This window comes from Coenobita brevimanus, chromosome 89, assembly GCF_032717465.1.
Source record: "Coenobita brevimanus isolate Jiangsu-jjx chromosome 89, ASM3271746v2, whole genome shotgun sequence".
Taxonomy (NCBI): Eukaryota; Metazoa; Arthropoda; class Malacostraca; order Decapoda; family Coenobitidae; genus Coenobita; species Coenobita brevimanus.
This window is the reverse complement of record NC_137042.1, coordinates 29,433,490-29,458,463: the sequence shown is the minus strand read 5'-3', so window position 1 is coordinate 29,458,463 and position 24,974 is coordinate 29,433,490. Positions and strand designations below refer to the sequence as shown.

Below are 24,974 nucleotides of genomic sequence, written 5' to 3'. Positions count from 1 at the left end.
ACACGAGGAAGAAAAAGAAGTAAATGAGATGGTGGTGTGGCATTCATGTCTTGTGTAGGGAGGGGGAACAGGAATGAAAATTGCAGTATAAGGGCAAGAACTGTCTGAGAGAGAGAGAGAGAGAGAGAGAGAGAGAGAGAGAGAGAGAGAGAGACGTGGAATTGTGCTATGAAATGCATGTGAATTGTGCACAAAAGGAAGAATGTTAGGGGGAAAAATTACCATCCTGGTGTGCATAAAAGGAGTGGCAAAAAAAAAAGAATATGAGAGAGAGAGAGAAGAGGAGAGTGAAAAAGGAAAATTTGTATATATATATATGTGCGGACTTGCGTAAGGAGGGAAGAGGAATACTAATGACGTTGTTGTTTGTTGTCTGTCTGTCCAAGCATTTTGTGTGTGTGTGTGTGTGTGTGTGTGTGTGTGTGTGTGTGTGTGTGTGTGTGTGTGTGTGTGTGTTCAGTTTCCTGCTTCCGGATCCTGTTCACCCCTCTTATAACTGGACACTCGATAGATAGATAGGTATCCATTTCCTCATTCATTTATCTATCTTCATCTACGTATTTCTAACACTAGCGCTACAGTTTCTCAGTCTGCATTACGTGGTGTGTTTATTGAGGTTATGATGATGCTACCAGACCACCGCCTTCCTTATTCCAGCCAGACCCGAAGAGGCTTATACATGCTTTGGCAGTGGGGGCTGTAATGTGCGTGTGTGTGTGTGTGTGTGTGTGTGTGTGTGTGTGTGTGTGTGTGTGTGTGAGAGAGAGAGAGAGAGAGAGAGGGGGAGAGAAGAAGGTAGTAGGAAAATGAGGGTAGGAGAGGAAGAAGGAAACAAAGTAGGCTCATAGGTAAGAGAATGAACCTGTACAAAGTGGTGGGGAAAAATAAGGTGTGGTGGTGGGGAGGAGGTGGGGAGAGAGAGGTATGGTGGAGAGCGGGGTGGTGGAGACAATGCGAAGAGACTGGAGAAAATGGAGACTGCGAGCGTGGAGAGAAGAGAGGAAAAAAATAGATGGAAGAAAAGATAAAAGGAAGAGAGTTTAGGAGATTGCAGCAGAGGGTGAGATCAAGGGAATTCGGGCAAGTGGAAAAATAAGTGGAAAAAATACTTACACACACACACACACACACACACACACACACACACACACACACACACACACACACACAATGACCTTCTCTACCCGTAGTGTGCCGCGTCTTGACGATATATCGAGAGTAGTATTCCTCAGGGTCCTTGTGCAGTTAAGTGTGTGTGTGTTTGTGTGTGTGTGCGTGTGTGTGTGTGGCAAGTACGTTTTATGGTCTGTGTATATGTGGGAAAGCTTATACGTTTTTTTTTTTTTTCATTTTAGTTCCGTCCTCGCAAAATATCGCACCAAGGACATTTATTTCAACTAAGACTCATTACCATCTCAAAGCGTTGCTGTGTATGTACTAAATGCAAATTCTGTACTCCGGAACGCGACACAGTACCGCCTGCAGTGCGTACAGTGCGTTCTCTTTTTCACGCTGAATAAAAAGTGTGTTGCTTTGGTACGCACACGCATACTGTACATATTCACTCCGCACTAACACACGCAAAGCGAACTCTCTCTCTCTCTCTCTCTCTCTCTCACACACACACACACACACACACACACACACACACACACACACACACACACACACACACACACACACACACACACACACACACACACACACACACACACACACACACACACACACACACACACACACACACACACACACACACGATGCACTGAATCTTAGAACATGCTACCGAGAACCTTAGTAGCAACAGATCACAAGTCATCCCTCAATTTGAATCAGCTTTGAGGTGGTGCTCTCTCGTCTGACTTAAGTACCGGAAATAAAAAGACGAAGATTACGCTCAGTCAGTATTTAATCCCTGAAAATCGAGTGTCGTCCATTTTAACGTGCTCTGCTGCTACCAGAAGATTTTATTCATCTTACAAAGGGTCTCTTGTAGTAGAAGGAGGAGGACGAGGAGTAGTAGTAGTAGTAGCAGTTGTAGTAGAAGTAGTAGGTTCTGTAATGTGAACCCAGTAGACTTCAGGCTGAAATTACCCTTCTTCAGATGTCCACTAGCCTCCTTTCGGGGGATAGGGAGTGAGATGAGGGACGTGTTGTACATCAAGGCACTGGATGTGTCCCCTCATATCAGTGCTACCACGGGAAGGCGTCCCTCTCCGGCACCATCTCTTGCACTACAAAGGACTTAAGGACACATCTAATCCCCCCCCCCTCAAAAGAAATCTATCCAAACTCAGGTATCATAGTCAGGAGATGACAAAAATAAAACGAAAAAGAGACCCCCGGGCTCAGAGGGTTTCGAAGCATGATATCTCTTTGTCAGTAAGGCCGATAAGAGCAGTGAAGATTAAGAAACCGTGTGGCCTCAACGTGTCGGCTTATCTGCTGTGTATGGCATCGGTCTTATCAGTGCTGGGGACGTGTAAAGCTGCAGGCCTACCGTTAAGGGCATTATCCTCCCCGGTTATGTCTTCCCAATAAAGTCATTACGTGAGATAAGGCCATACGTGGTAGATAAGGAACCACACTGTTGACTGATTATACTGATTTCCTAACATTTAATTCTCGAGACTTATTATAATTTACGTTGTGACTTAGTAATCTGCTCTATGTTAATTGCCTTCAAACTCCATAACACAAATTCCTTCGAGGTTTCGCACTCCAATTTATTCTTACTCTTCATTTCGAATTTGTTCCGAGTTTTATTAAATTGGTTTTTTTTTCCATTACGTTTTCAGACTTCCCACTAATATTTGATTTGAAATTACCTTTATATATATTTTTATATATTTTAGCTTTGGGATTTGTTATTATTTACAGTCTTAATATGTACTGTCACAGCACCTTACTATCTTCTTGGAGACATTACGTAAGAGAATTTCAGTACCTCTTTCCTTGAGTTTATTTCCACGCAAACTATTAATTATTTATGCAAGAAACTCGAAGTAGACCTGTTCTTAAATCTTTCCTTTATTGCTTGGATACCTGCTGTTCTTGGTTGTGTGTGTGTGTGTGTGTGTGTGTGTGTGTGTGTGTGTGTGTGTGTGTGTTTGAAGACTTTTTGCACCTGTCTCCAATCCTACACCTTTACCACATTTCTCCTGCGTCCAGAAATTAAGAGGCTCAGAGGAAAAGCATGCGAACAGTTAATACAAATCTCGTGAGAAAGGAGTATGAAGTTCACTATCACTTGTTCTCCCTGTTATATTTTCGTTAGAGTCCTCCAGAGTGAAGAACAGAAGAAAAAAAAAACGAAGAAAGCCAAGCAGAACACAATCATTCTCTTTGTAATTTTTTTCCCTTACTTTCAGAAATAGGAACAAGAAAATGGAAAAGATCGAGAATAGGATCAAAATTAACATTAAGACCAGCCAAAAAAAAAAAAAAAAAAAAAAAAAAAATGAAGCGGAAAGAGGAGCAATGACGTCAGGGAAAAATAAGCAATAATGAAACTAAGTAAAAAAAAAAAAAAAGACCAAAAAAAATAAAAGGGACGAAGGAAACAAGAGTAAATTGATGACCAGAAATAAGGTCAGTGATTAAAACACAGAGAGAGAGAGAGAGAGAGAGACGCCAATGAAAAAAACCCATTAAACATAAAATAGGGAGCCAGGAAGGAAAATTGGGTCACTAATAAAAACATAATATCCAAAAAGTGGAGACCAAGAACAAACTCAGGGAAAAAAATACCAAAAAAAAACATACCCTAAAACAAGCTACAGAAAAAAGGAATCCGGACCCAAAAGGAAAATTTAATCACGAAAATGAAAAGTCGAAACATAAGATAATCCAGTTACAATTCAAACAAATGAAAATAAAACAATAAAAATTACCCATGAACAATAAAAGCAAATAAAGTCAAAAGCAACAACAGTACAAAGAAATATGTAATAGTAACCAAGGACAGAAAATAAAAAAAAACGGTGCAGATCGAGATAAAAATTCAGATACACTCCCGAACTACCCCTGCCGTGACTAAGATATCTTTTTCTAGGAGGATCATGGAAGAAAAGGAAGGTACATGATTATTTTTCCAGTAAGGGCAAAGAAGGGACGGGGGCTGCAGAAACTTCGCCTGCAAGAGCCAGGCGAGGATCTTTCATGCACTTGCAGATCCTGGTTGAGGGAAGCTGGTTGGTCTTAAGCGAATCGGGGTAAGTGAACGACCAAGAACAGAATCACATGTTTTCTTACCTTATACAGGAGTCGCTGGTTGCGGCACGGAGGAAGGCTGGAATTTGACGTGGCCAGTTTTAAACACGGTCCTTGCACGCCACGGACACAAGGACGCCTAATCGGTCATCTCACGCACGCTAGACTTACGTTAGAAGAATTTTTCACCTTAGAACAGCAGGAGGAGTTATAATTTCCAAGGCACCGGAGAGCGGGACGAAGCGGGCCCCCTCACTGCTACGACTGTTCACGGCACGAGTCACGCTGGAACTGACGCGATCCCAGCCAGGCGCTCCTTTATATAGCTTCCAGGAGAGGGGGGGGGGCAGGGGGTTCCAGAGGCCTTCTTGAGGGGGGGGGCCTCTGGACGGTTTTCTCGTAGGCTTTGAAGGCTCTGTAGGACCTCTTCTCATTCATTTAAGAGGCTGTCCTAGCGCCTCTTCTCATTCCGTTAAGATCTGTTACCCCTTTTTACAAGCTTAGGTGGCTATCTAATATAAACTTATAGGCTTTCCAGACCTCGTAAGCTTAGGAGGCTGTCTATTTCCTCTCCTCACCTTAGACAGGAAGGGCGATGAAAGCCAACAGAGCAGGAAAACATACAAAATCATACATAGGAAAGACGTAAGAGGCGAGATTTCAGGAAAATAAAGAAAAGCGTGATTAGACAAGGCGTAGGAACTGAAATAGGAAAATAAAAGCGAGTGGTGATAATAACTGGAGGAAAACACATCTTCCTGTCTCTGTAACACCTGTTTTGGTAATATTTTCTTCTCCCTCGTTATGCCTCTCCTTCTTCTCCCTTAACCCTTTACCACCTTGTTGCTTAGTCCTTCATCCTCATCTCTGTTTTCTCAATGTGTCCATCTTTATCACTGCTGTATCTGTCTCTGTTTATCTGTCTATCTGTCTGTCTAACTCTTTACATATATCTGCCTGTCTGTGTGTCTGTAACTATCTGTATCTGTCTATCTATCTATCTATCCATATTTATGTATCTTTATATATCTAAATATGTATACAGTAGATATATAGGTAGATAGATACTCTAGATCAGCCTCCACTCCATACACACACACACACACACACACACACACACACACACACACACACACACACACACACACACACACACACACACACACACACATTCCACCTACCTATTCTTCCACCCCAGGACAGTTATTCAATCCCTCCCTCCTCCCTGTTGTCATAATTCTTGCCCCATTTTAGCGGAGTGAGGCCTTTGATGCATTTACGGTTGCTTCGTCAGTGCTATCGTTCGTAAATTGAGGGTGACGGACTAATGGGTGAGAGAGAGAGAGAGAGAGAGAGAGAGAGAGAGAGAGTATTCTGTCTCTAAGTCTCTCTTTGTTTCTCTTTCTTCGTGTATGCTTCATGTGTTTCTCCCCCCATTTTCTTTTCGTTGTATCCTATCTTTCTCCCCCATCTCTCATTTTGTTTTTCCCCCCTCTTTCTGTTAGACAAATATGAGAGAGAGAGAGAGAGGGAGAGAGAGAGAGAGAGTTAGTCACTATGGTGTGGTGTGTAAGCGAGGAATATTGTCTCTTTTTTTTTCTCTCTCTCTCTCTCTTTTCTTCTGTTTTTGTATATAGTTTGCCTTCTCTTCCCGTATTTTTCTGTTTTTACTTTGTCTCCTGTTTCTTTTTCCTTATTTCTCCCTGTTTAATTCTATCAGTCTGTTTTCTTTCCTCTGTATCTCTTTCTCTGTCTCTTGGTCTCCTCCTTTTGATCTGTTTTTTTCTTTTTCCCTTTGATTTCTTTTTTCATTTTTATCCCGTTTCTGTCCCTTCCTGTCTGTTTTCTTTCTCTTCTCTCCTCAAGACATTTTCTCTCTCCTGTCTTTATTTTTTTCTTTCTGCTTCTCTTACCTACCCATCAAAAAAAAAGAAAAAAAGTCTTAGGCCAAGAGTAACTTCAAATGTGTCTTGTTTTGGCTACGTTCTTAGAAATTTTGGAGATTCGAACCTTTGCCAAACCGACTCTGTAGTAGTAGTAGTAGCAGTAGTAGTAGTAGTAGTAGTAGTAGCAGTAGTAGTAGTAGTAGTAGTAGTAAATGTAGCCCCAGGTTCATCTGAATGTGAACCTGGTGGACTGCGGGCTCAAATTATCCCTCCCTTCTCCTGCAGTCCACCATCCTCCTTTTTAGGGATAGGGAGGGAGTTGAGGGACGTTTGTACAGCCTGGCAGCTCCACCGGGCGCTTATATCAGTGCCACCACGTGAAGGCGTCCCTCTCCAATCGATAGCGTGCCGACCCTTTGTAAACACTCTGCGGAGGACAACTTTAAGCCTTAATTGCGCGAGTCCTTGATTTCCTAGGACTCTCTCTCTCTCTCTCTCTCTCTCTCTCTGTTTCATTTTCCTGCGACTTTTGATGTGTCACTGTGTCGGGTTATCGGGTAGAAAGAGAGAGAGAGAGAGAGAGAGAGAGAGAGAGAGAGAGAGAGAGGGGGAGAAAAAAAGAAAGAGGCGAAAAATAGGGGGATGGGGAGATTCAGGTAGCTTGTGTATACTTTTATGTGACTAGGTTTGCCTCTGTGTGTGTGTGTGTGTGTGTGTGTGTGTATTAGGATATGGGTGATTATTATCCTTTTGTACATTATTTTTACTGAACAGGCAGAACTGGATGGTAAGGACTAAGCTAAATAAATCGCTTAGGAAGATGTGTTAGGGAACTTCCTCAACCCTCATTTGTGACACTGAATTGAGATTCGCGACAGACCTTGCTATGATATTCTCCTTGTAACTAATAATTATTTTTTCACGAAGAACAAGAGGTATGGGACGATGCCACATCCTGATTTGCTTACCATCATCATCATCATCATCATCTTAATAATAATAATAATAATAATAATCCTGTTTCTCAGTTTTACAAGTCGACGGGAATATAAAAAATAGGAAACCACCAAAGAAGACGAACTATTAGCAAAGTACCCAGTGAAATGGATCGTAACTTCATTATTTCATCATTCGTGCAAAAATCAAATCAGTGTTCTAAGAGAAAACTGATGGTAATTTTTGACTCATTAAACTTACCGCAATTTATGTCACCTTTTTTCTGAATCACATAATCTGTCTGACTGATCTCATTTACCTGATAGCAATTTCGATTTTTTTTTTTTTTTTTTTTTTTTTTTTTTTTGACGATCTTACCTCGTCCGTTGTAGATTATCCATTACGACAAGTGGGAATGTTGGGTGGGAGAGAGAGAGAGAGAGGGTAGAGTTAGATTTCTTTATTTTCTTTAATTTTTTCCAGCTACACAGACTCTAAAGATGGATTTTGTGCAGCTTGAAACGTAAGAGATAAAGAATTCAAGCTTTAACTTGTCTCTCTATCCCACCCAACACTTCTCTCTCGTCTCTTTTTATTCTGACTCATAAGATCTTCCCCAGGCACGTACCAGGAAGCTATTCTTTTTAATCTCTTGTTGTTACGTCGTGCTGTCGTGCTGGGCTGGTTCCTGGAGCGATAATATTGTCTGGCTTTCTGCGGAATCCCTGACCTGTGGCTGTTTTCGTCAGATTGATGCGGGGGGAGATTTATATGCACGAACTGCTTGTATACCAGAAAGTCAGGTGTTTTCAGGTAATGGTTGTGGGCACTGTGAGATTCTTTCAGCTTTTATTGTTGGGAGGATTGCGTTTTATCACTGAACACACGCGCCGGGGAGGGTGGGACGAGGGAAGGGGGATGGGATTATTCTCTTGTTTGTGTTTGGCATGTGACTTCAGGATTAAACGTAAATCTGTGTATGTGTGTGTGTGTGTGTGTGTGTAATAAACTATGAGCAGCCACGCAACCCCTCAGTGCGTCATCCTCAGTTGACGAGTCACTCAAACTACTCTCTCACGCACACTATTCATTGTATTTAGCGGATGCCATTTAGATAAGTTGATGCCTGACGATATTCAGAACGATCGTAACAATGGATGCAACCAGTGATAATGGGTTAATGTAAGTAGATAATGATTAGTCCACACAATCCTCTAGTATAAACGACCCGAAATATAGGAATTATGTAAAAGGTGAGCTGAAAGGTAGTAATATAATGGCATTGTCAGGAGAATACGAGGGATGGGCCAAAAAAAGGTATCATGTCCATTCTGTTGCTCCTAATCATTCCTGCCTATATACCAAGGACAAGAAAAAAATTAGTATGTGTCAGCTATACTCTTTTTACTCCAACTTGCCCTAAAACAGACATCTATCTATCTGGAATGCTGGACTGTAACAAGAGACTAAGAATGGACTCTGATGCTAGTCACGAAGAATTACTGTGAAAAAGGAAGTACAGCCATAGAGTTAACCTATACACTCTCTCGAACTGTGTGAAAGAAGCTGCTAATTAACGAAAATCTGGGCCAGGTGTGTGTGTGTGAAAGAAGTATAGTGTTTTCTCTTGTTAAAAAGCGAAGTTATTTTTCCTTTCAAGTAAATTTGATCCCGTCCTGCAACACAGACGGATCCCAGCGTGTAATTGTTGGCAGTGACAAGTCCATTAATCACACCTTTCATCTCCTTAATTGCCAGCATTTGTCGGCAGGTATGCGGACCCTGGGAATGAGAGAGAGAGAGAGAGAGAGAGAGTGTGTGTGTGTGTGTGTGTGTGTGTGTGTGTGTGTGTGTGTGTGTGTGTGTGTGTGTGTGTGTGTGTGTGACTGAGGCTGCTATCTTTTTGTTCGTCTGTTACTACGTGGAATTGTGGTTAAGTTGATGTTCTCTTTTGTAGAGGAGTGATGATAATGGAGGTAGTTGTGGTGATGGTAGTTGTTGTGGTGGTAGTAGAAGTGCATCTGATGGTGGTAGTGATGCTGATGATGGTGGGAGTGTAAGTGCTGATACAGAGGTGGGTAGGTCAGTAGTAGCGGTGATGGTGGTGTTTGTGGTAGTGGTGGTGATGACAGTATTAGTGGTAGTATTAGCGTGCTGGTGATGATGCAGTGGTGATGGTGGTGGTGGTGGCAGTAGCGATGATGGTATTGTGGTAGTGTGGTAATCGCTAAGAACTTTTTAAATACATTTTATTCATCTTAGGAGAGTTTTGGAAACCGAGTTGGATACGCCCTTCATTAATTATTCATAAAGTTGAGTAATATATTTTGAGGGTAAGAATATAATAATTTGTCATCCTCGAATTGAATGGTCTAGAGTGTTTGGAAGTATTTAGTTGGTTAACCGTCTCAAGGTCGCGTCAACTCTAGTATTCTATTCCTACAGACACAAGGGCATCTTATTCAGCTGAGAGTGACATAATACGATCGTCATTAACACACTCTGAAATCCTCCTCAGGCTAAAGCTATTTCATTCAGCTGTAAGGTTATCATAGCAGCATCTGAGTTAAAGCTGTCACGTGTTATTCGAATCCAGCTTAAGCCAGACGATTTTATGCAGCTGAAAGTGAGTCATGGGAGCCTTAGAATTATGAAAAATTAAAGAAAGAAAAAAGCTTCAACATGGCCTCTCTCTGCTGTCTGTCCTGCACCATGCGTTGAACTTTTTTGCCTTACGGTTCAAGGTTAACGCCAACAGTTGCAGTTAATCAATACACATCGGGTGACTTTGCAACGTAGTCCAGGTAATCTGTTGTTGTTGAATGGCAATGGAATGCAATATTGACTCTTTTCATATGGAATAACACAGACTTCGGGGAAATTTTGGGAATGGTTTTTGGAATAGTTTGAATTTTTTTTACCATACAGGTGGTCGAGGTTAATCTACTATAGGGTTGTATCCTAAATGACATAGGTGCTTCGTTCCACCTTCTCCTCAGCTAAAAAATGAGAGAGAGAGAGAGGGGGGGAGCACTTAAATTACATCAGTTACAGTGTCAGCCAGAAGTGGAGTGGGAAAGCATACTATTATATACATACGTACATGCATACATACAAAAATATATACATGCATGCATACATACATTGCATGTATGCAATATATATATAGTATATCATACTCATTATTCGTCGGTTCAGATATCACATAGTTATGAAGTTCGATGTTTGTTTGCTACACTTGATATGATTACGTCAGTAACGATTACATTTTCATTACAGAAAATTTGAAAAACATGTGCAAAAATCATTTGATGTCAAAAGCATGTCTGGAAGCGTTGGAAAAGCATAATACGTTTCTGCTGATGAGAAATATTGTCATCCCTTCCCTCCATCTCCTGTAATCAGCAACTCTCAGCGCACACACACACACACACACACACACACACACACACACACACACACACACACACACACACACACACACACACACACACACTCAACTATTGAAACCCAGTGTGGACTTTTAACGGGGAGTGTGGGTGGTGGGGCCTGCAATGTACGTAAGGGATATAGGTGAGGGGCACAGCGATGTGACATGTGAGTGAGGGAGCTGCATTGCGGGTGAGGGGGCGACGAGAGAGGGACTTGGGTAAGGGGGGACTGCAGTGTAATGGAGGGAGGAAGGATACAGTAATGAGGTGATACGAATCTGGAGTAATGAGACTCAAAGTAAAGGAAAATTGCGAAGATATTAAATTTTTGGCAGTTCTATATAAGATGATTCATATATATATATATATATATATATATATATATATATATATATATATATATATATATGGCATAAATGTGTGTGTGTGTGTGAGAGAGAGAGAGAGAGAGAGAGGTTTATAAGTACATGTATATAGTGTGTATGTATGTATTTACGTATGCGTGTGCGTGTGTGCAGCAAACAGAAAATGGAACAGACTATAACATTTTACAATTATCACTCTCAGAAAACATAATTCCAGAGTGAGCTTACCACAAAACTTCTTTTTCTTACTAATCTTCCTTTTGCTTTTTAAGCTTCCAAAGGCTTGAGTCGGGGAGAAGGAGGGAATGGAAGAGAAACAAGGAAAGAGTGTGAAGGGAAGAGTGGGAAGGGGGGAGGAAAGGAGAGAGAGAGAGAGAGAGAGAGGGGGAGATGGAGAGAGAGATATATATGTTTACCAATGCCTACACTTCCTTCCAGTCACTTCGCAACTCTTGTCACTGTCCATACTTTAGCTCGGTCACTTCCCTGGCAGTCTGGTCACTTTCCCAGATCTGTTGTATCTTGTCACTTCCCTACCTCTGCCACCGTCCACTCATCCAATCAATCACTTCCTGGCAGACAAGGTACTTTCTAGCCCTTAACTTGTCACTTGCCAACCCCTGCTACTTTCCTCACTTCATGTCACTTCCCAGCAAACTTGTCACTTCCCTATCACTGCCACTATTCACACACACACACACACATACACACACACACACACTTCCGGCGAGTCACTTCCGGGTGCACAGGCCACTTCCGGGTAGTCAGGCGCTGGGAATCTCTCATTAATTTCCCTCCTTAATTTGTTTACCCATTCCCTTTCCCCATTATATAAGCAAGGCCGCAATTTTTCACATATTTTTCAACTTTTTTCTGGGTTGTTTTTCTTTTGGCTGTTTATTATATGCATTTTTTTCGTCTTTATTTCTGGGCTAAATTTTTTTTCCTTCGCTGAATAATATATACAGATTTTTTTTTCCCTTCTCTGTGGTCGATTTCTGTATCATTCGTTGTTTTAATGTATGCTAATATATAAATACGATAGATTTTATACACTTCTTTTTTTTCGTTAGTGTGATGTGTTTTTACTCTTTATTTTGCTTTTTCATGCTCGTTACGGTGTTTTTTTTTTTTCCTCTAATGGGTAATAAAGCCTCTTGTGATTTTTATTTTATTTTTTTTTCACGGTTCATTATTTTTTCCTTGGCTGCGTTGATATATGCTGATTTTTAACTTTTTTTTTTTTGTCATGCGTTTCATTAGTCCCTCTTTCGTTGGCTAAGATATGCAGATTTTTTTTCTTCTCTCTCATCATCATCGTCGTCATCATCATCATCATCATCATCATCATCATCATCATCATCATCATCATCATCATCATCACTCACACCACCACCACCACCACCACCATCACCACTAGCACCACCACCACCACCATCACCACTAGCACCACCACCACCACTAGCACCACCACCACCACCACCATCACCACTAGCACCACCACCACCACCACCACCACCACCATCATCATCATCATCATCAACATCATCGTCATGTAGGCTACTTTATGGTTCATTGACACTGGAAATTTACGTCGTTATAATTGTAAACCGTATCACTTTGTCTCGTGTTTTTTTTTGGTAGGTACAAACTTTTGATTATATTGCAGGGTGTCACAGAAATCTCCCTGTAGTATGAAACAGGAGGTGTGGCAGTGTGAGAGTGTAGTGTGGCAGTGTGAGGTGTGTGTAATATTAGGACCCGCATTGAGAGGTGTAGCAATGTGAAGTGTGGTAGTGTAGTGTGTTAGGGTGAGGTGTGTGTATTTTTAGGGGCCGCATTGTGAGGTGTAGCAGTGTGAAATGTGGCAGTGTGAGGAGTGTCTTGTTTGGCCTGAGGAAGAGTGGTCGTCGCGAGAAAGAATCTGAACTGTTGCGGGAAAATACTTGCTGTTTTGAAAATTATCATAAATAGTTGTCAGTGCTCTCCCACCCCCCACCCCCCGCCAAAAAATAAAAAAAGATAAATAAATAAATAAAAGCGACTATACCATTACATCAATCGTGTATATTTTTTTTCTCTCCAAAATAACAGTAAGGACGGTGGGTATTAGAGCACAAGTGTGGCGAGTGGCTTATTGCTGAACCTTAAGCCATTCTAGCAGAGCCTTCCAAGTTATCATCTCCCAGGATAACCACGCCAGTATTATTTAGACCCAGCCTGGCCGCATAACCTCATTTAACTGAGCCTAGACTCTCCTGGAAATATAAGAGGTGCCCAACGCAACTGCAGTTAGGACATAAATTGGAGTGCGAGAGTGTGTCACGCTGTCTACTGGCGCGTGAGTAGACTGCTTGACCCCCAAAGCATCCAGCCTGCCCTAATTTCAGAGTCACACATACGGACGCACACGCACGCACGGATCACAAGCACATATTCAGGGACGCACACATACACACACACGGGCGTACGCTCACAGGCGGACTCGAGCGTTGGCAATCAGAAAAACTCCACCCATACAAATTGAGTAAATAAACTGTCGTACAGCGTTACACACACAAAAATAAAGTTTTTACGAAAGGCATACAAAGTCCTAGGTATTCCTGTCTCCATCTGGGCCACCGGAGCGAATCACACACACACACACACACACACACACACACACACACACACACACACACACACACACACACACACACACACACACACACACGCACGCATACAGTTATCAGTCCCACCATCCCACCCTCAATCTCTCCCTTCGCCTCCCCCTTCCACCTCCTTCACATACACTCTCCTGGTCTGTCTCATCAGTTATACATGTACATTAGTCATGATTAACGGCCAGATTTACGGGGATTGACAGGGTTTAATCCAGTGACAAATCCGGGTATTCATGTATGTTTGATGTTCGTCCGACTGTCATTGAAATATAAACCAAGTGAAAATAAACTATCAGCGTTTCCTCTTCTGGGTCACTGTAAGCCCGAAAATGGGTGTAAATAACGGAGAGGAGGGGAGGGGAGGGGAAAGGAGGGGAGTGGAGTGGAGTGGAGGGGAGGGGAGGGGAGATGAAAGGATAGGAAGGGAGTACAAAGGAAAGCAAACAGTGATACTTGTTGGTCCTTTCGTGGATGTGTGGTGCAGGGAAAGTTATAACAAAACCGTTCTGTCAAAGCTCTCTCTCTCTCTCTCTCTCTCTCTCTCTCTCTCTCTCTCTCTCTCTCTCTCTATCATCATCATCATCATCATTATCATTGTCATCAGCTCCCCTCCTCCTCCTCCAATCTTGCTTGATCTTTCCTCCCTTCATTATCCTCCTCACAAGACGTTCTCGTCGCCTCCATCCCTTCCCTTACCTATTATCACCCTCGTCCTGTCTTTGGTAGGAGTAATTGCTCTCTCTCTCTCTCTCTCAAGCATCGTTCATTTCTGTCTCTCTCTCTTTTCATATTTGTTTTTGGAATCGAATATGAGGCGTAGTAGCACCTTTTCCTGAGCTATTTATTTTACACATTACATTTTTTTCCTCTAGTATATTACTGGTGCAAAGTATACCAGTACAAAAAAAAAAATACACAAAATAAAATCATCGTATATTTTGATTAATAAATTGCAAAGAAAAGTTTGCTAGGAACCATATAGTGCCAGTCAGACAAGAAGAAATCCGTTGTTCAATAGGCTAAACTCTAGGCATTATTTTTTTTTTTTCAGTAGCGGACCCCACCCTGTGTGTGTGTGTGTGTGTGTGTGTGTGTGTGTGTGTGTGTGTGTGTGTGTGTGTGTGTGTGTGTGTGTGTGTGTGTGTGAAGGAAATCAGCGTGACCTAGATCTTTTCTCCAGATTTTTTTTTTTCCTAGTAGTGCCCCATGCCCTGAAAGGTGCATGTCGCTTCAACTTAAAGAACGAATTTAATTGTGTTTGCCTTGTCGGGTTAATGGGCCATCGAGTTGCCAAAAACCCAGCAGAAACAGGAAGGGCAGAAACAGGACGAGCAGAAACAGGAAGGGCAGAAACAGGAGCAGCAGATACAGGAGCAGCAGAAACAGGAGCAGCAGATACAGGAGCAGCAGAAACAGGAGCAGCAGAAACAGAAGCAACAGAGACAGGGGCAGCAGAAACAGGAGTAGCAGAGACGGGCAGCAGACACAAGAGCAGTAGAAGCAGAAGCAGCAAATAGCGTCCTAGTTGCGTCCTCTCCTCGTAAGCAGAGGCCACCTTCACGACCTGACCTCCTCCTCCACCTCCTCCTCATTCGGCTCACGTGCGACCTGGCTCTCGCGAGACACCAGAAGTCAGGTTACCATTTTCAGCACTGATGCTTTGTGATTTTTTTTTAAGGGGGGAGGGGGAATTTCCTTAACAGATTTATGCAAAGACCTTAACTTAAACGCAGAATTACAGTGTCATACCCTTACTGTTTAGCTCACACACACACACAAACGATGAAATACACGCACCTCTCTCTCTCTCTCTCTCTCTCTCTCTCTCTCTCTCTCTCTCACCTTCATGTATACTCAAGATTTTAATGCTTTTTCTCTTCGCTTCCTCTCCGCCACCATCGCTACCACCACCCTGCCACCACCCCTACCACCACCCCGCCACCACCCCTACTTCCTCCCCTGCCACCACCCCTGCCATCACTCCTGCTCTCTCCCCTGCCACCGTTTCTGCCACCACTTTCAAAGCCTCACTCTGAAGGTAATCTGCAAAGCTCTCTCTCCTCCTCTCTCCTCTCCCGCTCCCTGCTCCCCTCCCTCTTACCTCTCCTTAGCTCCTCTCACCTCTCCTTTCCACTCCTCACATTTCCATTCTCTCCCTCTTATTCCTTTCCCTCCCCCCTTTTCTCCTCTCCAGTTCCCTCCTCCTTCCATTCCCCCTCCTTCCTCCCTCTTCCCACTTCTTTATCTTCTCTCGCCTCTCCTCTCCTCTCCATCCACCTCACTCCACTTCATTTGTCATGCACACACACCCCTTCACAACTTCTCTCACTTCCCCCTACTACCCTCCCTCCCCTCTCCTCCCCACCTTTATCCTACGTTTCCCAATCCCCATTCCCTCCCGTCCCTTCCAACCTCCCCTGCCTTCCCCTAGCCACCCTCATTCCCCCTCCCTTCCCCACTACTCGCCCTCTCACGTCACAGCTTCTCTCCCCTCTCCTGCCCCCCCCCTCCCCTCTCTTCCTGCATCATCATCCCCTCATTCCTCACTCCTCCTTCCCTCTCACATCTCACCTCCCCTCTCCCTCCCTTTCCCAATCTTTCCAGTTCACATCCCCTCCCATCCCACCGCCTGGTTCTCCCTCCCTTTTTCTTTCCTTCCTTCCTGCCTTCCTTCCCCACGCCCCCTTCCCTTCCCATCCTGCCTAACCTCTCTCCAGTCCCTCCCTCCTTCTTCCCAATTCTCCCCTCTCCCTCTTCCTTCCCAATTCTCCCCTTACCCTCCCTCTTCCTTCCCAACCTCCCCTCTCCCTCCCTCTTCCTTCCCCATCTCCCCTCTCCCTCCCTCTTCCTTCCCCACCTCCCCTTCACCTCCCTCCACGTTGAGAAACCGGAAGTCGTGCATCACGAAAAAACAAAAGTAAAAGAATGAACAAAAAATCAGTGAAAAAATGTTAGAATATCGAATTACATTGCCCACCACCAGAGTTTAATAAATATGTACACTGGAGGTTGGAAAAGTTTATTTACTGAATGTCAGCTGTCGTGTGTTTATTTACTGCCGAATTACCTGTTACGAAAAATAAGGTTTACAATATATTATCTTCGTTTTGCCCTAACTTGTCCTAGAGTGGACAAGATATCTCAAATGTTGTTATCGGACTTCTTTTTTTTACGTCGGCGTAGGTATGCCCTCTCTGAGCTGGTGAATGGAGTGCGGACTGAAATCGTAGAAGTAATTACCTCTGCCATCGACGTTAGACGGAGGTTGGGTATTGAATCATAAATTACATTGACGTTTGCGGAGGGATGCGCTCTGTGAGTGCTCTCCGGTTTCTTTTGCGTGAATTTAACCTCCATTTTGCTTTAGGTTTGATATCCAGCTTGATCCCTTTCCACGGACATGATATATTGGTATAACATTTTCCCTCTCGCCTCCCGCACAACCTCGTTCCAAAATTGCCAGCTGTGCATCTCGTCAACACTTTTTTTTCCCTCTTTTTGACAAGCTCTGGGAAGGGAACGAGGGGTAGGGAAGGACAGTGAATGATGGTGGTGTTGTTGGCTGTGGTTGTGGTAGGACAGGGTTGGTTGTGGTAGGCAGTAGTGTTGACTATGATTGTGGTGGCTATAGCCAGTAGTGCTGACTGTGGTTGTTAGAGTGAGTTGTGGTAGGCTGCGATGGTTGTGGTAGGGTGGGTGGTTATGGTAGGTTAAGACTGGTTGTGGTAGCAGCGGTCTGGTTCTGGTAATAGTGTTGATATTCGTCAGAGCACTGCGTATATTCTCACTTAAATGGCGTCCACACTACATAGGAAAAACATTACCCATAACGCATATATTGACAGTAAAAATAAACCCCATTAGTCTAGTCACATAGTTTTTACTTTAATCACACGAGCACCTGCCGATTTTATTCAGCGATTTTGTTAATATATACTACTGAAGGAATTAACTAAGTCTGTATCTAACCTCTCTAAGTCTCTCCTAAGCTGAATAAAATCGGCCTAAGGTAGGAAAATTGTAGCAAATAAGACGTCACAGGTATGAAGGGAGAAAATAGTGATTGCTGGCAGTGATGTGACGTTTGTGGTGACGATGCTAACGATGATCCTTCGTAGTTAATGAAGCCACTTGTAACATAAGCTTTCCTGGAAGACGCACCTTGGTCTTTTGTCTCATGCCTTTCTCTGCCTCACATCTAACTGTCTCACGGTTGTCTCTCTCACACCTATCTGTCTCTCATCTGTCTGCCTCACGCCTGTCACTGTCCCACACTTGTCTCTCTGTCACACCTGTCTCTCTGTCTCACACCTGTCTCTTACCTCGAAACCTTCGCAGGTCTTCTTTGTTGTTGTGAGCTTCAAAAGAGGAAATAAGCCCATATCGTCTTTCCCGGAAGTTGGGAAGAGAGAGAGAGAGAGAGAGAGAGTGATCTTACAGCATCGTTTGATCAATACCCTTCCTCTACTTTCCCCACAAGCCGGAAGCCACACATCAAGGAAAAAAATACATAATAATAATTCATCCATGTCCCTAATCTTTATTCCTTCTAAGACGTTGGCCAAGAAGGATTTAGAAGGATTAGGTAAGCACTTAAGGAGGACTGTCTGCAGAGTGCCCAGTGAACACACACACACACACACACACACACACACACACACACACACACACACACACACACACACACACACACACACACACACACACACACACACACACACGAGAGAGAGAGAGAGAGAGAGAGTTGGATAATGCCTGTGGAGTAGAGACCATTTCCTTGGCTACCATGTTGATAAAGTTAGTGCAGTCTAGGTTATGTGCATGTCTTCCTTGTTACCTGTGTCTCCAGCCACACCTCATTCATTCATTCATTCATTTCGATTATTCATCAGTTCCGTAAATTGATAACACATTCACGGCGTCTTTTACCCATTTTAATTAATAAGTGGACCTCTTCTTATTATTATTATTATTATTATTATTATTATTATTATTATTATTATTACTCTTATTATTCCCGTCGTTCTTGATTTTCTGTACTCATATCCTGGAAAGGGAAACTATCAGGAATCCTCATAATAATAAATCGATTCGCCATAATAATTATTCTATCCCCCCACCACCGACACACGCAATGGGCAGGATCCGGGAAGCGGGAACATACGATACGAAGTTAGGAGAACCGCCGGCAACCACAAACTACTGATCCCAACACTAACTTGGTAAAGCCTATAGTCTGTTCACTCGGTCCTGGCAAAGATGTTCACTCAAGCCTGACAAAGAAAGATCCGTAACCCCTTTTCGGCTCGCGTAATGGCCAGATGTAGTCAGACTGGAGGGTTTATTTGACTAGTGACCAAGGAGACTCGCTGCTGCCTCGTAACTAAGGCCTGTCGAGTTGCATTTGGCCACGACTTAGTATTCAAGTTTTTGGAATTGGTCAAATTCCTTTAGACAAAAAAAAATAAATAAAAAAGCTACATTGATAAGATAGAAAAATAGATTGAAACCAAAATGTGCGATTTTTCTGCATCCACGGCAATTCAAAAATTGTAGATTTAGTAATTCTCAGTATAATATTTGACCCTCGTGAATGTATAATTGATGCTGAATTTCGGAAAGCAGACTCGGTGGAAACTCCATCCTGACAACTTTGTGACTGGACTGTTGATCGGCTGTGACTTGTATCCTTCAATATCTGTCAGGAGTTGGGGATGAGGAAGTGGGAGAAGGGAGGATGGGGAGGGAAATGCAGGGAGAGAAGGAGATGATGGAGGAGGAAAGGGGGAATGGAGAGGGGAAGGGAGAATGGAGGATGGAGGGAGAAAGGGAGGTGGAGAAGGAAATGCAGGGAGAGAAGTGGATGATGAAGAAGGAGGGAGGTGGAAGGGGGGAAGGGAGAAAGGAGGATGGAGCGTGAAAGGGAGGTGGAGGGGGAAATGCAAGGAGAGACGAGGATGACGGGGAGGAAAGGGAGGGATGGAAGAGAAAAAGGAGAAGAGAGAGAGAGAAAGAGAGAGAAGGAGAAGTAGAAGAGGGAAGGGGGTGAAGTGGAGAGGATATGCAGAGAGAGAGAAGATGAGAAGGTGAAGATGGAAGGGAAAATTGGGAGGTCGATGGGGAAAGGGGAAGATTTAGGGGGAAAATGGAGAGATGGAGGGAGAGAAGAGGAATGGGGAGAAGGGGAGACGCGTGAATCATGAGGAAATGAGAATGAGGAAGGAGAGGTGAAAAAGATGAGATAGGTGGAGGGATGGAGGAAAGGAGGAGAAGGAGAGAGAGCTGGGGGAGGGAACTGACTAGAGAGAAGATGGATCGAGGAGGGTGATGGAGGGGAAGAAAAGGACTGGAGGAAAGGAAGGTTGGTGGGTTAGAGAAAGGAAAACAATGGAAGAGAATGGAGAGAGGGGAAAGGGTTGGGTAGAGACAGAATGATGGGAATGGAGAGAAGGAGAGATGCAGGAGAGAGTGAGAAGGTCAGTGAGGAGAGAAGAGTTGAGGAGAGGGGAAGAGAGGGAGGGGAGGAGGGGGAAGGAGTTTTCAAGGCCCTGAGGGAAGCACCTTGATACACTCGTCTCAGGTAAATAGGAAGCCGAGCACTGAAAGGAAGGCAGGAATGGTAGTGTGGTGTGGTGTAGTGTGGTGCGGTGTGGTGTGGTGTGGTGTGGTGTGGTGTAGTGTGGTGTGGTGTAGTGTGGTGTGGTGTGGTGTGGTGTGGTGTGGTGGTATAGTGATGGTGTGTGATGTGGTAGTGTGGGGGTCTTACAGTTAATAGTATGGTCTTCAGTGGTCTTACAGTAGCAGTGGGATTCTTAAACTTTGGGAAGGGGTCCTGCGGGGTCTGGCATTTACGGTGGGGGTGTGGCAGTTACAGTGGGGGGTCTCTTAGTGGGGGGAGGAGGGGGAGTCCGGTAGTGGAGGAGGTCCCATAACCACTTCAGCTCGTTGACGTACTTTTTTATAGTCTTGTCATCTCCAGACGATTTTATAAGCGACACTGAAGGCCATGATCGAGTCCGTCTTTATGTATGTAGTTATTTGTGTAAGTATGCTTGTATGTATGTAGTATGTATGTATGTAAGTAAAATATATCATGAATAACTGATCCGAGTTGGGTGAAAACTGCCTTATGTACTGCGTTTGGGTCTGGAAAAAGGTTATGCGATTTTGAGGCAGAACGATCAAAGGTAAAGGTCACGAGATCAGGGTCAGCCCTGTAGGCTGAGAGATGTAGAAGTGAAGTGTAGGCTGATATGTGTAGAAGTGAAGTGTAGGCTGAGAGGTGTAGAAATGAAGTGTAGGCTGAGAGGTGTAGACGTGAAGTGTAGGATGACAGGTGTAGAAGTGAAGTTGGTTAAAGATGAATCGGTTTATGAAATAGAAAACAATAAAGGTCTGAAAATGAAAACACAAACACCTGTAACTTTACCTGTTGATTAAATTTCCTGTCACTTTACCTGGTGATTGAATTTCCTGAGTGAGGCTGCTTCCTGTCACCAGCATATTTTTGTTCACCCACAGCGCTGCACAGTCTGTTGGTCGCGATTGTGGCTCATCATCATCATCATCATCATCATCATCCAACGAATTCACTGGATGGCATGTTAGGCTAGCATCAAAACATTATCGTCATCATCACCATTATCATTATCATCATCATCGTCGTCGTCATCATCATCATCATCATCATCACCATTATCATTATCATTACTATCATCATCATCATCATCATCACTATTATCGTTATCATCATCATTATTATTAGCAGCATCAGTTACCTCCAGACAATTTTCCACAGCTAAGAAAAGATGAAGGATTTAGTGAAGATCATATCCAAGTGTTCCAGAGTGAAAAGTTTCCGTAGGCTGACTAAAATCATTCCAAGATAGGAAAAAGATATAATTTGCCTCATCGGTTTCAAGTGGTTAACGACACACGACACACTTCTCCAGGCAGGTCGTCAAACAAGAGATTTTACAGGTCGTGGTGTCGTTGGGTTTACAGGGAGGTCGTCATGGTACACCCTTTTTACTCAAAATTGGCCTAAAATTGCCATCTCCCCATCTTCAGTACAAAGTCGTGGCATGAGTTTAACGCTAGAAAATGCTACTAGTCACGAAGAAGAGTATGGAAAGAGCGTAGAGCCACAGTATTGTCTTTTTCTGCCGCTAAGTTACGTGGAATAAGCTGCAAAAGGACATAATGTGGGCCAAGTTAAAGAAGAACGTATGTGAGAGCTGGCAAGGGCTGCAGGAATCAAGCATCCTTCAACACACGATGCTCCTGGCTGTTAGCATCAAGGACGGTGTACAAACTGAATTCTGGGGGATTCTTTGATGTCAGGTTTTGGGGGCAACAGCATTAGTGTCTCGAGAATGTGAGTCTTTTCCTCGTACGGGGTAAAGGTTTCTCTGTCCCTCTCGTTTATTCTCGCTTTTATATCTCTTTTTCATTCACGGTTTTTCGTTCTCTCTCTCTCTCTCTCTCTCTCTCTCTCTCTCTGTCTCTGGATGCTGTTGAGGGAAGCCTTCACGTGGTGGCATTGATATAACTGAGCAAGCGTCCCTCCTCTCCATCCCGGTCTGTGTTAAAATGTTAAAAAATAATAATAAATAATAATAATAATAACTTTAAGACGTGAGAAATCTTAACCCTTTTACTAAGACAACCTCAAGATGTTATTCAGTTAGGGAGTGGCTTCTCGTCCTGCCTTAATGATGCGTAATTAGGCAGTGTAATTGGTTGTTTTGTTCCTAATTATTACCTTCCTTTGAGGGTTGTTACGGGAGCGGATTAATTGGCAGTTGTATTTCTGATTATTTCGAGTGATTAAATTTGAGACGTTTTTCATATTATTATTATTATTAATTATTATTATTATTATTATTATTATTATTATTATTACCTTCAGTCTTATTAAGCCTCGAAGACCTGTTTCTCAGAAGGACATTACAATTAATTAAATCCATCAGAGCCACCGCACTTGACGTGATGTGTGGCAGTAATGGGTGTATATTAGCTCTCTCTCTCTCTCTCTCTCTCTCTCTCTCTCTCGTGGTAACAAAGGGTGCGGCCGAGAAACTGGGCTTCAGAAAATTATTTCTGTGAAAGTGGAGTTATTGGACGTGATTCTCTCTCTCTCTCTCTCTCTCTCTCTCTCTCTCTCTCTCTCTCTCTCTCTCTCTCTCTCTCTCTCTCTCTCTCTCTCTCGTATATATATATATATATATATATATATATATATATATATATATATATATATATATATATATGTTACTATGTTTGTCACCTGATATTCTGTATTCTGTCTGTTAGTGTACGTATGTATGTATGTGTTTATAAATGCTTTTATCTAGGTGGGTTGTTACCTTAGCCAGTGTCTGTGTCTGTCTATCTATCTATCCATCAGTCTATCTGTCCCTCTCTCTATATCTATCTTCTGCATATACAGTATCTATCCATCCTAACTGTATGATCAGTGGTGGTGTGGCGTGAAAGGAAGGGTCGTTAATGAGTAGGGTAGGTGCAATAACACTCAGAAGTTTGTTTGTGGCTCCCTCCGTTTACTAGATACGATAGATTGATAGATAAACACGATAGGTAGATAGATAGATAGATAGGCGACTAATAGACACCTTTTTATAGATGAAGACCGCATCCTCTTCATCAACGTCTGGCCGAAAATGGATAGATAAGAGAGAGAGAGAAGCAGACAGAAAGACGCAGAAAGATAAACAGAGATAGACAGATAAATGAAAAGGTAGATAGATCTGTAGAGGAATAGACAGGCACAAACACCAATAACAAAAAACACATAAAGATACATATATAGACGGACTGACAGATGTATTCGGTAGATAGCTAGACAGACAGACAGCCAAACAGCCGTACATACAGTAGTTAGGTAGACAGACAAAACTATACGACAGAGAGACAGAAAGATAAAGAGACAAGTAGACAAACAGGCAGACAAGTAGACAGACAGGCAGACAGGCAGGTAGGCAGACAGAAATACACTAGAGACAGACAGACAGACACAGAATTATAGCTGGAAACCACATGCCCTTATCGAGAGGTCCCAAGCCAGAATGAGGTCAGTAATTTGTCCTCGCCTCTGTTAATTATTGCATGACCCACTTCAGGCGGGTGATAGTTGGGTTACCCGCCTGTCTCTCCTAGTTAGTCCCTCAAGGATACATTTGGAAGTTCTGTCTGTGTTGCCTCGATAGTGTCCTTGATCCGTATTCTCATCAGTTAAGGAAACTCCCAAGCACCTCTTCCTTAGCGATTTATTTTTTGATACGGTTGACTAATATCGATTTGTGTGTTATGTATGCTAAAATGGTGGTATTTGAATTGTTGAAATGACACAGAAGAGGAATGTAAGGAGTAATAAGCGAAATAAATCGCTTAGGAAGAGATGTTAGCGAGCTTCCTTCACCGACAATCATATGGCCCTCCGTCTGTCTCTCAAAGTACCCTTTCACAGAAGAATTTGGGAGACCCTGCTCCTCTTGTGATATCTGTTTACGTATCCTCTCTCGTAGGTTGCTCTCACTGATGTCATTAAGTTTTAGTCTATCCTCTGAAATGTCGTAGATTCTGGCTCAGTATTGTGCTGTCCGCTGTCTGTCTCACCAGTTGCTTTCGGAAGTTGAGTCTGGATATTCTGTCTGTTTCGTGGATTTGGTCTCGATGCTGCCCCTCTCTTTCGTACAAGTTGCTTTCCCTCTAGTGGATTTAAGTATTCTGTCTTTTTAAATATGCGTCGTCGATTATCTTGATACTGTCCTAGATTCTTGTTCATACATCTGAGTGGTCATTGCAATTAGAGGTATATGTGGCAATTAGAGGTGTATATAGCAATTAAAGGTATATGTGGCAATTAGAGGTGTGTATAGCAATTAGAGGTATTTATGCGAAGTGTTTGGCGTTCCTGAAGTAAGCCTCAAGTGATCCTGAATTATTCTGGACATGGCGCTGATTTGTCTCCCTCGAAGTCGTCCCTGAAGTGTGTCTTGTCCCTGAAGTGCCCCTGAAGTGTGTCTTTTTCCCTCTGAATTCTCTCTTACCTTTGAAGTGTCCCTGAAGCGTGTCTTGTCCCTTAAGTCCCTCTGAAGTGATAGTGAAGTGAGTTGCGTCCCTGAAACCCCTCTGAAGTGTCCCTGAAGCCCCTCTGAAGTGTCCCTGAAGTCCCTCCTGTGTCGCTGTGGGTAAATTAGGGTGGTGCGGATTCTCATTGCCCTGAAAAACGAGATACATGGAGTGCGTGTGTGTTTTTCAGGCGCACACACACACACACACACACACACACACACACACACACACACACACACACACACACACACACACACACACACACACACACACACACACACACACACACACACACCAATGAAGCGTTCACATATTTAAACACACATTAACATACCTTTACACACAAGCACACATGTTCATTTATTGTAACTTCATCATGTGTGC

The 24,974-nt window shown here is 43.1% G+C and overlaps 1 protein-coding gene across 1 annotated transcript in view; it reads right to left on the bottom strand.

Annotated features, from left to right (window-relative positions):
* LOC145411360 (ras-related protein Rap-2a-like) overlaps positions 1 to 4,449 on the bottom strand; it is a 77,973-nt gene extending 73,524 nt beyond the window's left edge. Inside the window, exon 1 of the mRNA XM_080281385.1 lies at positions 4,255 to 4,449. The gene's annotated coding sequence lies outside the window, so the exon portion shown is untranslated. The remainder of the gene's footprint in view (positions 1 to 4,254) is intronic.
* Positions 4,450 to 24,974: the final 20,525 nt, after the last annotated feature.